This window comes from Macrotis lagotis, chromosome 5 (assembly GCF_037893015.1).
Source record: "Macrotis lagotis isolate mMagLag1 chromosome 5, bilby.v1.9.chrom.fasta, whole genome shotgun sequence".
Lineage (NCBI taxonomy): Eukaryota > Metazoa > Chordata > Mammalia > Peramelemorphia > Peramelidae > Macrotis > Macrotis lagotis.
Genome location: NC_133662.1, coordinates 17,254,252 through 17,269,411, shown reverse-complemented (window position 1 = coordinate 17,269,411; position 15,160 = coordinate 17,254,252).

Here is a 15,160-nt window from a genome sequence, read left to right as displayed (position 1 = left end):
CATAAAGTAAAAGAAAGAGAAAAAAATGTGCTTCAGTCTGTGTTCTGATGCTGTCGGCTCTGTCTCTGGGGTGGATGGCGTTCTTTATCTTAAGTCCATCAGAGAAGTTACTTCCATATTTTTCCACTGTTGTTGCTGATTGTAATTCCCTCCATCCATTCCTCCCCACTACCATTTATTATATTTTCTCTCTCCTTTCACTCTGTCCCTCTTCAAATGTGTGCTATGGGGCAGCCAAGTGGCATAGCAGACAGAGCATTGGCCCTGGGGGTCAGGAGGCCCCAAACCCACATCCCACTCCAGAGATGCAACAATCACCCAGCCCCATCATCCTGGACAGGCTACCCAATCGCACCACCTTGCAAAAAGTAAAAAAGAAAATGTGTTATATCTGACTATCCTCTCCCATGCTACCCCCTTCCCTCCCCTGTCCCCTTTTTCCACCCCTTTTCTTCTAGATTTCTATACCCTATTAAGTATTGTATATTGTTTCCTCTCTGAGCCATTTCTGATGAGAATGAAGGTTTCCTCATTCCCCATCTCCTTCTCCCCTTCCATACCATTGCAAAAGCTATTTCTTGATTCTTTTACATGAAATATTTTAGACTATCCTAACTCTCCTTTCCCTTTCTCTCAATACAGTTCCTTTTTACCTGTTGATTACATTTTTACAATATATCATACCTTCAAATTCAGCTTCCTCCCACCTTGTTCATATATGTTCCTTCTAACTGCTCTAATAAATGAGAAGATTCATGTGAGTATTATCAATATCATCTTCCCATGCAGGAATACACACAGTTCATCATTATTAAATCCCCCATAATTTACCCTTCTTGTCCACCCTCTCTATGCTTCACCTGAATCCTGTTCCTGAAGATCAAACTTTTTGTTTAGCTCCAGTCATTTCAACAGGAACATTTGAAATTCCCCTGTTTCACTGAAAGTCCATCTTTTCCCCTGGAAGAAGATATTCAGTTTTGCTGGGTAGTTGATTCTCAGTTGCATTCCAAGCTCTTTTGCCTTCTGGAATATCATAAGCAAAGCCCTACAAGCCCTTAATGTGGATGCTGCTAAGTCCTGTGTAATCCTGACCGTAGCTCCACAATATTTGAATTGTATCCTTCTGGCTGCTTGTAGTATTTTCTCTTTGACTTGGGAGTTCTGGAATTTGTCTTTTATGTTCCTGGGGGTTCTAGAAGATCAGAGCAATTTTCCTGTAGAAATTCTTTAAAGATGAAGTCAAGGCTCTTTTCCTGATCATGAAGTTCAGGTAACCCATTAATTTTTAAATTGTCTCTTCTGGATCTGTGTTCCAGGTCAGTTGGTTTTTACATGAGATAGTTCATGGTTTCTTCTAGTTTTTCATTCTTTTGCTATTGTTTTATTGTGTCTTGAATCCCTGGAAAGTCATCAGCTTCCTTTAGCTCCATTCTACATTTGAAGGAGTTGTTTTCTTCAGAGAGCTTTCTTATCTCCTTTTCCATTTAGTCAATGCTTGATTTTCCATTTTACTCAAACTGATTTTTTAAAATTGTTGTTTTTTTCAGCATTGTTTTTGGATCTCCTTCACCAAGCTGCTGACTTGGTTTTCATGTTTTTCCTGCATCTCTCTCATTTTGCTTCCCAATTTTTCTTCTACCTCTCTTATTTGATTTTCAAAATCTTTTTTGAGCTCTACCATAGTTTGAGCCCAACTTCTGTTTTTCTTGGATGCTTTGAATACAGAAGTTTGGACTTTCTCATCTTCTGAGTGTGTGTTTTGATGCTCCATGGGACCAAAGTAATTGTCTATGATCAGGTTCCTTTTTTCTGTTTACTCATTTCCCCAGTCTGTACCCTGGTTTTGGGAGTGCTTTTGAGTATTGTTGGGACACCCCAAAAGGACCTTAGTTCCTTCAAAGTCTTATGAGAGACTCTGACTGCTTTCCTGGCCTGTATTTTGGTCTGTGGATGACCACAAGCCACCCCTCTGCCCTGGATCTGTAGGGAGGGTCTCTGCTTTATGGCAATGGGGGGCCCCAGACTGCAACCAGGGGCTGAATATGGGCAAAGAATCAGAGTCCTGCCCCAGGAATAGAGGAGAGACCTCAACAGTTTCCTTCCACCCCCTTACCTTTTGTGGACCGGGGGCTCTGGAAGCAACTGCTGGGCAGCTCCCTGCTGGGCTGCTCTGTGGCCCTGCTTCCCTTTCTTGGGATTTGGCCTGTGCTGAGGGCTGAGGTTGTGCTGAGGGTCATGGCTGTGCTGAGGAGGGTCACACTGGCCTGGGTTTCATGCTTGGCAGAGGGTTCCCCACTGATATTCCAAGTTGTGCTTGGTGTTCCCTGGGTTGGCAGGTCAGGAAACAGCTTCTGCCGGCAGAAGCAAGTGCTCCCAGGGAGCCAGGCACCCTGTGGGCTGTTCCCGGAGGTCTAGAACTCCTTTGCTTTAGCATGGTGAAGTGCTTCACCGCCATCCCCTCCAACCCCATGGAACAGAGCCTTCCCATGGTCTTCTAGGCTGGAGAATTGCTTCACTGGATCTTTGTGGGTTCTGTCTCTTTAGTTAGAGTCATAATTTTAAGTTTTTTTGAAATATTTTGGAGAGAATTCCTTGAAAAGGCTGTTCTCATGCCGCCATCTTAGCTCTGCCTCCCCCCATCACCACCACCACCACACATACACACACACACACACACACACACACACACACACACACACACACACACACTATGCCTCATGTATCTCTTGAGTTTCCTTTGAAGACAAAATTTTCTGTTTAACTCTGGTCTTTTCATCCAGAAAAGTTCAAAGTCTCTTATTTCCTTAAATGTTCATCTCCCCTGAAAGAGAAGATTCAGTTTTGCTGGATAGTTAATTCTTGGCTGCAGTCCAAGATCTCTTTCTTTTTGGAATATCATATTCCAGACTCTTCGATACCTTAATGTTGATGCAGCCAGGTCCAGTGTGATCCTGACTGTGGTTCCTTGGCATTTGAATTGCTTCTTTCTGGCTGCTTGTAGGATTTTCAACTTGATCTGATAGTTTTGAAGTTTGGCTACAATATTCCTTGGTGTTTTCCTTTTGGGATCCTATTCAGGAGAAGATTGATGCATTCTTTCAATAACTATTTTCCCCTCTGATTCACAAACATTAGGGCAGTTCTCCTTCAATATCTAGAAGTGTGAAGTCCAGGTTTTTTGTTTTTCTTGTAAGTTTTCAGGAAGTCTTTGACTTTTAACTTTTCTCTCCTGAATTTATTTTCCAGGTAAGTTGTTTTATCAAAGAAATATTTTACATTTTCTTCTTTTTTTTTTTTTGTTCTTTTGATTTTGTTTAACAGATTCTTGGTGTCTTTTGAAGTCATTGGCTTCCACAGATTCCAATCTTTTTTTTAGGGAAGAGCTTTCTTCCTTTACCTTTTGAATCTCCTTTTTTGGATTGTTCAATTCTATTTTTGAAGGAGTTGTTTTTTTCCATTTGCCCAATTGTATTTTTGAGAGAATTATTTTCTTTTTGCACTTGTCCAATTGTATTTTTAAAAGCTTTATTTTCTTCTTATAGGATGTTACTTTTCTCTTGCATAGTGTTAATTTTCTCTTGTATTTTCCTAATTTTTCCATTTGATTTTTAAATTCTTTTCTGACCTCTTCTAAGAAGTCATTCTGAACTGGAGATCAATTAATATTCTCTGAATTTCCAGTCCTCTCTGAATTAGGATCCTTGTCTTCAAGGTAATGTTCAATGGACCCCACTTTCTGATGGCCTCTCATCATTTTGGGCCCTATCCCTAGGGTCTTATTTTGGGGGCTGGTTTGCAGAACTTCAGTGTTGAGATCCCTAGAGGCCTTGCTCACTGGTCTTAGGAGCTCCAGGGGACTATTCAGTAGGCTGATCTGTAAGGAATGCCAGAAGCTTTCTCTTGATTGGTTTTTTTTTTTTTAGGTTTTTTTTTGCAAGGCAAATGGGGTTAAGTGGCTTGCCCAAGGCCACACAGCAAGGTAATTATTAAGTGTCTGAGATCAGATTTGAATCCAGGTACTCCTGACTCCAGGGCCGGAGCTTTATCCACTGCCATCTAGCTGCCCCTTCTTGATTGTTTTTGATGTTAATTAGTGGCCCATTCCCTGGAGCAGGATCTGGGCTGCCTTTGCACAATCTGGACTATGTCCTCAGGCTAGAAAGCTAATCAGCTTAATCAGTGTGGGGAAAGATCTGTACACACAAGAGTCTTGGGGAAATGTGCAAACACCTGGGGGGCAGTTACTGTGTTTATTCTGGAGAAAGTCAGGCCTTCCCACAGGATGGGAGAGGGGGAGGAGAGGATTCCACTGGAAACATGGGGGCTCACAGGCTGAGTCTTTCAGACCATCTGAACTGACTGGATAGATGTGTCTGAACCACCACACTGGAGGTCTCCCATCCACCTGCAAAGTGCACAGCAAATACTTCCACTGCTTTTCTCAGGTTACTACCTGACCTCACCCTGCTGCCCCTGAACTGCTCTGCTTTCTGTCTCTGGCATGCCCATGCTCCCCTGTGACAGACCAGGAGATATTCCCCTTTGTTCTTCTCTGGGTCCTGTGGACCCAAAATCTGTTAAGAGGCTGGTTTATGTTAATTCTGAGGGAAGGCTAGGAGAGTTTAAAACAGTGCTTGGCTTCTATCTGCCATCTTGACTGCAAATTGGTACTGGTGCCTTCTGGAACATTATAAACCAAACCTTATGAGACCTTAATGTAGATGCTGCTAAATTCTATGTAATACTGACTATAGCACCATCATATTTGAATAGTTTCTTTTATTTTCTCTTTTACTTGGGAGTTTTGGAATTTGGCTATAATATTCCTGGGAGTTTTTTTGAAGGGATCTCTTTCAGGAGGTGATCTGTGGATTTTCTCCATTTCTATTTTACTATATGCATCTGGGATCTCAGGATAATTTTCCTGGAGATATTCTTTGTAAAATGGAGTCAGGATTCTTTTCCTGGTCATGACTATCAGGGACCCCAGTGATTTTTTCCCCCCAAAATTCAAGAAATCTTTTATTGGTTATTTTTAAGTCATTTATGCCATGAATTAATATGGAATTGAGTCCAACAGCTCAGGTTCCTTGCCATTGGTTCTCACAAAGTGTGCTTCTCTGGGTGGAGCAGACTAACATTTTAGTTGAAACCAAGTGCCTTTTTCTTTGACTTCTTTCTTCTTCTGATTGTTTTCCTTTACCCACTTCAGGAAGCTATCTCTGTTCTTAGAGTATTTATTAATATGCTCAATACGCACATTAATTCTCTTGGCTAGAATCTTGCCCTTAACCTGTTTGTTTACAACAATGCCTACAGCATGCTGTGTAACATTATAGACCCATCCAGTCTTGCCATGGCAACATTTGTGGGGCATTCTTTGCTGAACTGTTCCCATACCCTTGATATCTACAATATCTCCTTTCTTGTATATACACATATATGTAGCCAAAGGGACAGCACCATGTTTCCGAAAGGGCCTAGAAAACAAGTATCAAGTCCTTCTCCTTTTCCTTTTGTGTTCGTCATTTTGGCAACTCAATGGAATATGGCAGAGCCAGCGAAAAGGAGGAAAGAGGGCCTTAGAATGCTCCTTACAAGGGACAGCCTAGTCCAGTGATTTTTAAATTACCTCTCCTGGATCCGTTTTTAGGTAAGTTGTTTTTCCAATGAGATATTTCACATTTTCTTCTAGTTTTTCATTCTTTTGGCTTTCTTTTATTGTTTCTTTATTTCTCACAAAGTCATCAGCTTCCCTTAACTCCATTCTACATTCGAAGGAGTTGTTTTCTTCAGAGAGCTTTCTTATCTCCTTTTCCAACTGATCAGTTCTGCTTTTTAAGCATTCTACTCCTCACTGAACTTTTGGACTGCTTTTTTCCATTAGACCTAAACTGGTTTTTAACATGTTGTTTTCTTTCATATTTTTTTGTATCTCTACCAAACTGCTGACTTGGTTTTCATGATTTTCCTGCATTGCTCTCATTTCTCTTTCCAGTTTTTCCTCTACCTCCCTTACTTTATTTCCAAATATTTTTTGAGCTCTTCCATAGCCTGAAATCAATTCCTATTTTTCTTGGAGGCTTTGGATACAGAAGCTTTGTCATCACCTGAGTGTGTGCTTTGTTCTTCTATATTTTTTAACTCATTTTCCCAGCCTATTAGCTGATTTTAACATATTCCCAACTTTCTGAGTGTTTCTGGAATGCCTCCCACCACCCTCAAGGACCTCAATTTCTTCAATGTCTTGTGTGAGTCTCTGACTGCTCTTCTTGTCTATGCTCTGCTCTGATAATCACAAACACTCCCTGCTACCCTGGAGCTGTGAGGAGAATCCCTACTCCACTATGACAATAGGAGGACCCAGACTGTTACCAGGGTCTGAATATGGACGAAACTGAGTCTTGTTCCCAGGGATAGCGGAGAGACCTCAACAGTCTACCCCAATTCCCTTGCCATCAGTGGGTTGAGCACTCTGGGAGAAGCTGCTGGGTGGTTCCACAGGTCTGCTTTTCCAGGGTCAGGTCTGCACTGAGGCCCAAGTTGAACTGGGTTCCACATTCACTCTGGCAGAATTTTCCCTGAATTGGGAGGTTTGGAAACTGCTTCTGCTGCCATGAACTCTGGCACCCCAATGGATCCAGGTGCCCCTCAGGCTGTTCCTGGAAGACTGGAGCTCTTTTGCTCCAGAACCTTGCAGCCCTGACTGTGCTATGGCAGCTCCCAAACCTAACAGAGCAGAGCCTTCCTATGGATCTTCCAAGTTATCTTGGGCTGGAAAATCATTTCACTCAGACTTTCTGTGGATTCTACCACTCTAGAATTTGGTTAGAGTCATAATTTTAAGCTATTTAGAGCATTCTAGAAGAGAGCTTCGGGGTAATCCTGCCTCCATGCTGCCATCTCACTCTGCCCCTATCCTGGCTAACCATTTTTTGCCTGGAGTTTGCCCTATTTTCTCTTCCTTCCATAAAGAGGTACTGAAAGGTATTTGCCAAATATAGGAAAGACAAAGGTTTCACTTCCAACTGAAGTCAAACCTACCTATCCACAATGAGTTCAATGAACTGGATGAACATCATCTCTTATGATACCTGGAGAGCTAATCTATATGATTATTGAATCATTATATCAGGGTTATTTAAGAATTCATAGAGAATGCATGAAATGCTGTAGGACTGGAGAAGAAGAAATGTTATCCAATTTTCAAAAACGGAAGCAAGATAGATTCTAAGTATGTAATTATTTTGCCTAGACAATCAAGTAGAAAATTATTTGAGGGGTTGAGTTTGCTATGCTCATGAAAAAGTTGGTTGCTTTTTGTCCTTCATTCTCAGAGGACCAAAATGACATCACTACATTAGTTTTGTGGTATGTTCAGCTGTGACTAATCACACCAATTTAAGGTAAGAGCTCTTAAGAGGTTGAGAAAAAATGAGATAAACAGGGTTAATTGTTGGCCAAGGTCACACAGCTAGTACATATTTGAGAATGGATTTGAACTCATAAAGATGAGTATTCCTGAATTTAAGTTCACTCTTCTTTTCACCATATCACCTTGCTTTCCCATATAATAAAAAAAACACCATGAAGATAATTGAAGCTTAATTGTCAATATTTCTTGTAGAGTTTGAAGAGGTGCAGAAATCTCTCTGAGGAATTCAGTAAGATCTTTTAAACTAAATCTCAACATGCATGTATGTGACTAAATATGAAATTTTGCAAAAAAGTTATGCTTTGTTTTTGCAAAACAAATAATTGGTTACTGATAGGAGTCAATCCTTAATCAGTTATTTTTGTGCAGTCAGACCAAAAGTAAAAATCAACATTGATTTAGAAAGGTAAAGTTCTGGAAGTTGGAATGCTGAGCCTGGAATTGGAAGAGCTGAATTCAAATATAGTCTCAGACACTGTCCAGCTATGTGATCCTGGGCAAATTAATTAACATCTGTTTCCCTCAGTTCTCTTAACTGTAAAATGTGAATAATAATAGCACCAATATCCCAAGATTGATGGGGGAATCAAATGAGAAAATATTTACAAGGCACTGAAGATAATGTCTGTCTCATCAATGACACTGAAAAGTCAGAAATGGGACAAAATAAAGTCATTGACATGAATTAACACTTTGTTTTAGGAGTTCAAAGGAACTGCTTGTACGAGTTCAAAAGAACCACACAACTACCCTAGCCAGAAAGCATTTGAGTTTTTTGACAGGTAGGGAGCCATGGAAACCCAAGGCGATGTTCATTTTCAAAATTTTATTGAGGGGGGTGGCTAGATGGCACAGTGGATAGAGCACTGGCCCTGGAGTCAGGAGTACCTGAGTTCAAATCTGACCTCAGACACACTTAATAATTACCTAGCTGTGTGTCCTGGGGCAATCCACTTAACCCCATTTGCCTTGCAAAAACCTAAAAATAAACCAACCAAAAAAAATCTTAGGGAGGAAAATAGTTGAATGAACATTTATATTATGAACTTTAGAAACTATAAGGAGCTATGTTTTTGTTACTATTGCTATTATTAATAGAAAATGAGGGTTCGAACAAATTTTTTATGTTTAGGTTTGTACATATTTTCAGAAGGAATACATATTTTAATGCCTAACAGAGCTTCAATTTTCCATCCCCAAAAGTAAATAATACTGTGCAGATTGTAAAGAGTATTCAATATGGAAAATCAATGGCAAGGACAACCATCAAAACCTTCAGCATAGGAGGGGTGGAGCCAAGAAGGCAGAGTAAAATCAAAGACTCCCATGAGTACTCCCACAAACCACTCCAAATACCTTTAGATGATGACTCTAACCAAATTCTAGAGTGGCAGAGCCCAATTTTCTACCCCAAGACAACTTGGAAGATCCATGGGAAGGGTCTATTGCACCAGGGTTAAAAAGGGCCTGCAGCACATACCTGGCCACATGAGAGCAAAATGGTTCCAGCCATCCAGGATCAGATCACAGGATGCCTGGAGGCTCCTGGGTCCCTGGAAAGGGGGGGAGGTTTCCAGACCTCTCAGTCCAGGGACTGCCAAGGACAACTTGGAAGATCAGCAGGAAAATTCTGTCACAACAGAGTGAGAGAAGAGCCCAGTCCAGCCTATGGATGGTAAAGGGATCAGGGGAGATTGCAGAGATCTCTTTGCTATCCCTAAGTGAGGACACTGTTGCTTTGCCCATGCTCAGATCCAGATCTCAGGCTGGGGTCCCAATCTCAGGAAAAGGAGCCGAAGTCCAATAGAACTTATGGCTTGAAGCAGAGCAGGGAACCTTCTCACGGCTCTATGGAGTGCTTGTGGTCCTCCACAGGCCAGAGCACAGGCCAAGAGAGAAGTTAGAGCTTCTCCTAAGACAATGGAGGATTTGAGAGCTTACAAGTCCCTGGAGGGGTATCCCTGAAAAAAAGCTGCAAAAACCCTCAAAAAAGCTTGGTGCAGTGCATCCTCCACCCTGAAAGAAGAGTTCCCCCTTAACAAAAAGTTAACATCAAGTCATAGGCTGGGGAAATGAGCAAACAATAGAAGAAAAAAATCCAACCATAGTCAATTACTTTGGTCCTATGGAGGTTCAAAATATACACTTAGAACATAACAAAGTCAAAGCCTTTGAATCTAATGCCTCCAAGAAAACTATGAATTGGTCTCAGATTATGGAAGAGCTCAAAAAAGATTTTGAAAATCAAGTAAGGGATGTAGAAGAAAAGTTGAGAAGAGAAGTGAGAACAACGTGGGAAAATCATGAAACCAAGTTAGTACCTTGTTGAAGGGAGATATAAAAAACACCGAAAAAATAATATCTTCAAAAACAAGTTTGGGTTAAATGGAAAAAGCAGTCCAGAAGATCAATGAAGAGAAGAATGCCTTAAAAAGCAGAATTGGCCATATGGAAAAGGAGATACAAAAGCTCTCTGAAGAAAATAACTCCTTAATGTATAGAATGGAGCTAAGGGAAGCTGATGACTTTGTGAGAAATCAAGAAAAAAATAAAACAAAACCAAAAGAATGAAAAATTAGAAGAAAATGTGAAATATCTTACTGGAAAAAACTGACATGGAAAACAGATCCAGAAGAGATGATTTAAAAATTATCGGACTATCTGAAAGTCATGACCAAAAAAGAGAGCCTATATTTCCTTTTTTTATTCTACAGGAAAATTCCCCTGATATTCTAGAAGTAGAGAGTAAAATAGAAGAAGCAAGAAATAGTTGTTGCAGTGGAGTGGAAGAGGAGGAAGGTGAAGAGGAGTGAGTGAACCTTATTCTCATTGCATGTGGCTCAAAGCACAAATAATAAACATTAATTGGGTATAAAAATCTCTTACTATAGAGTAAAATAGAAGTTAAAAGAATCCACCAATCACCTCTGAAAGAGATTCTAAAATGAAAATTTTCCAGGAATATTATAGCTAAATTTCAGAACTCCCAAGTCAAGGAGAACATCTAACAAGCAGTCAGAAAGAAACAATTCAAACTTCATGGAGCTACAGTCAGGATAAGCCAAGATGTAGCAGCTTCTACCTTAATGGCTTGTATGGCTTGGAATATATGGTATTCCAGAAGACAATAGAGCTTGGATTACAACTGAGAATCAACTACCCAGCAAAACTGAGCATCTTCTCTCAGGGGAAAAGACAGATATTGAATGAAATAGGGGACTTTCAAACTTTCCTGAGGAAATGACCAGAATTGAATAGAAAGTTTGAACTTCAAGTACAGGACTCAGGTGAAGCATTGTGAGGATGGATGGGAAGGGCCAATCACAAAGGACTCAATGATGTTGAACTGTTTGTATTCCTGCATGGGAAGAAGATTCTGTTAACTCATATGAACTTTCTTTTTTATTAGGGCATTTAGGAAGAGCACATATAGACAAGGTATAGCAGGGAATTGAATTTGAAAGTATACTATATTAAAAAATTAATGCAGTTAATGGGGAGTTAATGGGAAGAAAGGGAAAGGAGAGGTAGAATGGGGTAAATTATTTCTCATAAAAGAGGCAAGAAAAAGTTTTTGCAGTGGAGTGGAAGAGGAGGAAGGTGAAGAGGAGTGAGTGAACTTTATTCTCATTGGACATAGCTCAAAGTGGGAATAACAAACACTCAATCGGGTATAAAAATCTCTTACTATAGAGAAAAATAGGAGGGGAAAGGGATGGGAGAAAGGGGGCAGGGGAAGGGGAAGAAGGTGTAGATGATAGAAGAGAGAGAGGGGAGAAGATCATGGGAGAGGATAGGCTGATGCAACACACTTTTGAGAAGAGACAGGGTGAAAGAAGAGACAGAATAGAACAAATGGGGAGTAGGAGAAACAGGATTGAGTGAAATATAGCTAGCAATAGCAACTATGGAAAAAATGTTGAAACAAATTTCTCTGGTGGAGTTATGATAAAGAATGTCTGAATAGAGACTGAAGCATACTTTTTCCTCTCACTTTATTTTTCTTGAAGTTCTCTTTCTTTATGGGAAGGGAGTTATGTTTGCTTTTGCAACATGACTATTGTAATATTTTTCATGGCTGCACATTTTTTTCAATTTATTTTTTATTCTCATTTTGTACAAATTTTTTTTACATTAATAAAATATTCTTGTTTACAAGTAAACAAAATACCCCTCCTCCCCCATGAATATAGATAGACTTGCTTGGGTGAAAAAAGTAAAGGGGAGAGAAAAAAATTAAAATAAAAAAATAGTAATAATTGTAGGTATGGCCAGGTGGCGCAATGGACGAAGCACCAGCCCTGGAGCCACAAGCACCCAAGTCCATATCCAGCCTCATAAACCCAACAATCACACAGCCATGTGACATGCAAGCCACCCGATCCCCACTGCCCTGCAAAGACCAAAAAAAAGAAAGAAAAAAAAGACCCAAAATAAAATAAAATAGTAATAATAGTAGAGGTGGCTGGGTGGCAGACAGAGCATTTGCCCTTGAGCCAGGAGCACCTGGGTCCAAATCCGGCCCCAGACACCCAAAGATCACCCTGCTATGTGGCCCCAGGCAGGCCATCCAGCCCCACTTGCCCTGCACCCTCCCCCAAATAATAATAACAAAAATGTGCTTCAGTCTTTGTTCCAACACCAACAACTCTGTCATGGGTGGATCTCATTCTTTATGATAATTCCATCACAAAAGTTACTTCCATATTTTTCCAAAGTTGCTGTTGCTGATCGCAACTCCCTCCTTTCTTATTTCTCCACTACCATGTACTATATTTTCTCTCTCCTTTCACTCTGACTCTGCTGTAGGGTCATTGAGTGGCACAGCAGACAGATCCCTGGTCCTGGGGCCAAGAAGCCCTGAGCCCCCATACCACCCCTTAGGCCCAGAATCCACCTGGCCCTATGGTCCTGGGCAGGCCTTCCAATCCCATCCCCTTGCAAGAAGTAAAAAAGAAAATGTGTTATATCTGACCACTCTCCCCCCATGGTCCATCCTCTCCTCCTTTATTCACATCCCCACCCCTTCCCCCTGCTCCCATTCCTTCTTACTCTAGATGTCTATACCTCATTGAGTATATATGCTGTTTCCTCTCCTAGCCATCTCTGATGAGAGCAAAGGTTCCCTCATTCCCCCTTGCCTCCCCCCTTCCATATCATTGCAATAGCTCATTATAATAAAAAAAAATCTTATGTGAAATATCTTGGACTATTCCCCTCTCTCCTTTTTCTTTCTCCCATTCCATTTCCCTTTTTTCTATTGACTCCATTTTTACACCATATTTTATCTTCGAATTCAGCTTTCTCCTGTGCTTCAACTATAAAAGCTCTTTCTACCTGCTCTATTAACTGAGAAGGTTCAAATGAGTATTATCAGTGTCATTTTTCTATGCAGGAATACATGCAGTTCGTCCTCATTAAGTCCCTCATATTTCCCCCCTCTCCTCCAATCTCCATGCTTCACCTGAGTCCTGTATCTGAAGATCAAACCTTCTGTTCAGCTCTGGCCATTTCAAAAGGAACATTTGAAATTCCTCTGGTTCATTGAAAGTCCATCTTTTTCCCTGGAAGAGGACATTCAGCCTTGCTGGGTAGTTCATTCTTGGCTACATTCCAAGCTCTTTTGCCTTCTGGTATATTGTATTCCAAGCCCTATGAGCTTCCAATGTAGCTGCTGCTAAGTCCTGTGTGATCCTGACTGCAGCTCCATGATATTTGAACTGTGTCCTTCTGGCTGCTTGTAATATTTTCTCTTTGACTTGGGAGTTCTGGAACTTGGCTATAATATTCCTAGGGGTTGTTTTTTTGGGATCTCTTTGTCTGGGGGATCGGTGGATTCTCTCCATTTCTACTTTGCCCTCTGCTTCTAGAATATCAGGGCAATTTTCCTGTAGTAATTCTTTGAAAATGATGTCAAGGCTCTTTTCCTGATCATGACTTTCAGGTATTCCAATAATTTTTAAATTATCTTTCCTAAGTCTGTTTTCCATATCAGTTGTTTTTTCAATGAGATATTTCACATTTTCTTCTAATTTTTCATTTTTTGGTTTTGAAGTATTGATTCCTGATTTCTGTTAAATTCATCAATCTCCCTGAATTCTATTCTTTGTCTGAAGGATTTGTTCTCCTCAGAGAGTTTTCTTATCTCTTTTTCCATCTGGCCCATTCTGCTTTTTAAAGCATTCTTCTCCTCAATAACTTTTTGAACTGTTTTATCCATTTGACCTAAGCTGGTTTTTAGCATGCTATTTTCTTCAGCATTTTTTTGGATTTCCTTGACTAAGCTGCTGACTTCATTTTCATGTTTTTCCTGCATCTCTCTCCTTTCTTGTCCCAGTTTTTCTTCCAACTCCCTCATTTGATTTTCAAAGTCTTTTTTGAGCTCTGTCATAGCCTGAGCCCAATTTCTGTTTTTCTTGGAGTCTTTAGATGCAGGAGCTTGTGCTTCCTCATGTTCAGACTGAGTATTTTGATCCTTCTTGGGCTCATTTGCAAAATATTTCTCAATAGTCTTCCTTTTGTTTCTTTGCTTGCTCATTTTCCCAGTCTGGGCCTGGTTTGGGGGTGCTTCCTGAGCTTTTGGGACACTCCCACAAGGGTCTCAGTGTGTGAGGCTCTGTCCTCCCCCCCTGGTCTGCCACTGGGCTGAGGTGGGGGGGCCCTGCTGTTCTATGGGGGTCCTAGACTGCGATCAGGATCTGAATGTGGTCAGAGTCCCAGAGTCTTGTTCCAGGGGCAGAGGAGAGAACTCGTAGTTTCTCTTCACTCCCCTCCCTCAGCTCAATGGGCTCATGCCCTGGGGGGCTCCTGCTTACCAGCTCTGCCTGCTTGTTTCCTGGATCAGGGCTTGGGAAAGACCATGCTGCTAGTTGTGTGCCCTGAAGGCTGGGCTCTGCGTGCTCACTCTGGCAGAGGTCCCCCACTGTTCCCCCACTTTGTGCCTGGTGCTCCTCAGGGTGCAGCTCAGGAGACTCCCCCGCTGCTGTGAACTGAGACTCCCAGCACCCTGGGGCTGCCTCCGGGAGGCTGAAGTTCTTTTGCTCAGGCCACCCCTCTGGCAGGCCACCTCTCCGATCCTGGGAGCAGAGCCTTTCTGCTCTTTTCCAGGTTACCTTGAGTAGGAGAACTGCCTCACTGGGTCCCTTTGTGGGTTCTGTCTCTCGAAAGTTTAGTTAGAGTACTTAGCTGATGAATTTTATCAGAGAGCTCCTAAGACATGATCCCTTCTTGTCGCCATCTTGGCTCCATGGCTGCACATTTTTAACCTAGACCAAGTAACTTGCTTTCTCAATGGGATGGAGTAGGGTGAGAGGGAGGGAAAGAATTTTGAACTCAAAGTTTTGAAAGCAAATGTTGAAACTTTCTTTTGCATATAGCTGGGGGGAAATTCAAAAATAAGATACATAAATATATTTTTAAAAAACCTTTCAGCATAATAAGATTTGACATTTTGTGATGCATAAAAGTTGGCCTACTGAGTCATATATACCATCCTAATGCTTTTAATTTCATTCTTTGGAAGGGAAAGACTTCGTTTATAGCGTTGGTGCTAAGAAAATACAAAAACGTCACATATAAAATTATAATGTAATGGTTCATTCTCATATAACATGGTTTTTTTTTTTAGGTTTTTGCAAGGCAAATGGGGTTAAGTGGCTTGCCTAAGGCCACACAGCTAGGTAATTATTAAGTGTCTGAGATCAGATTTGAACCCAGGTATTC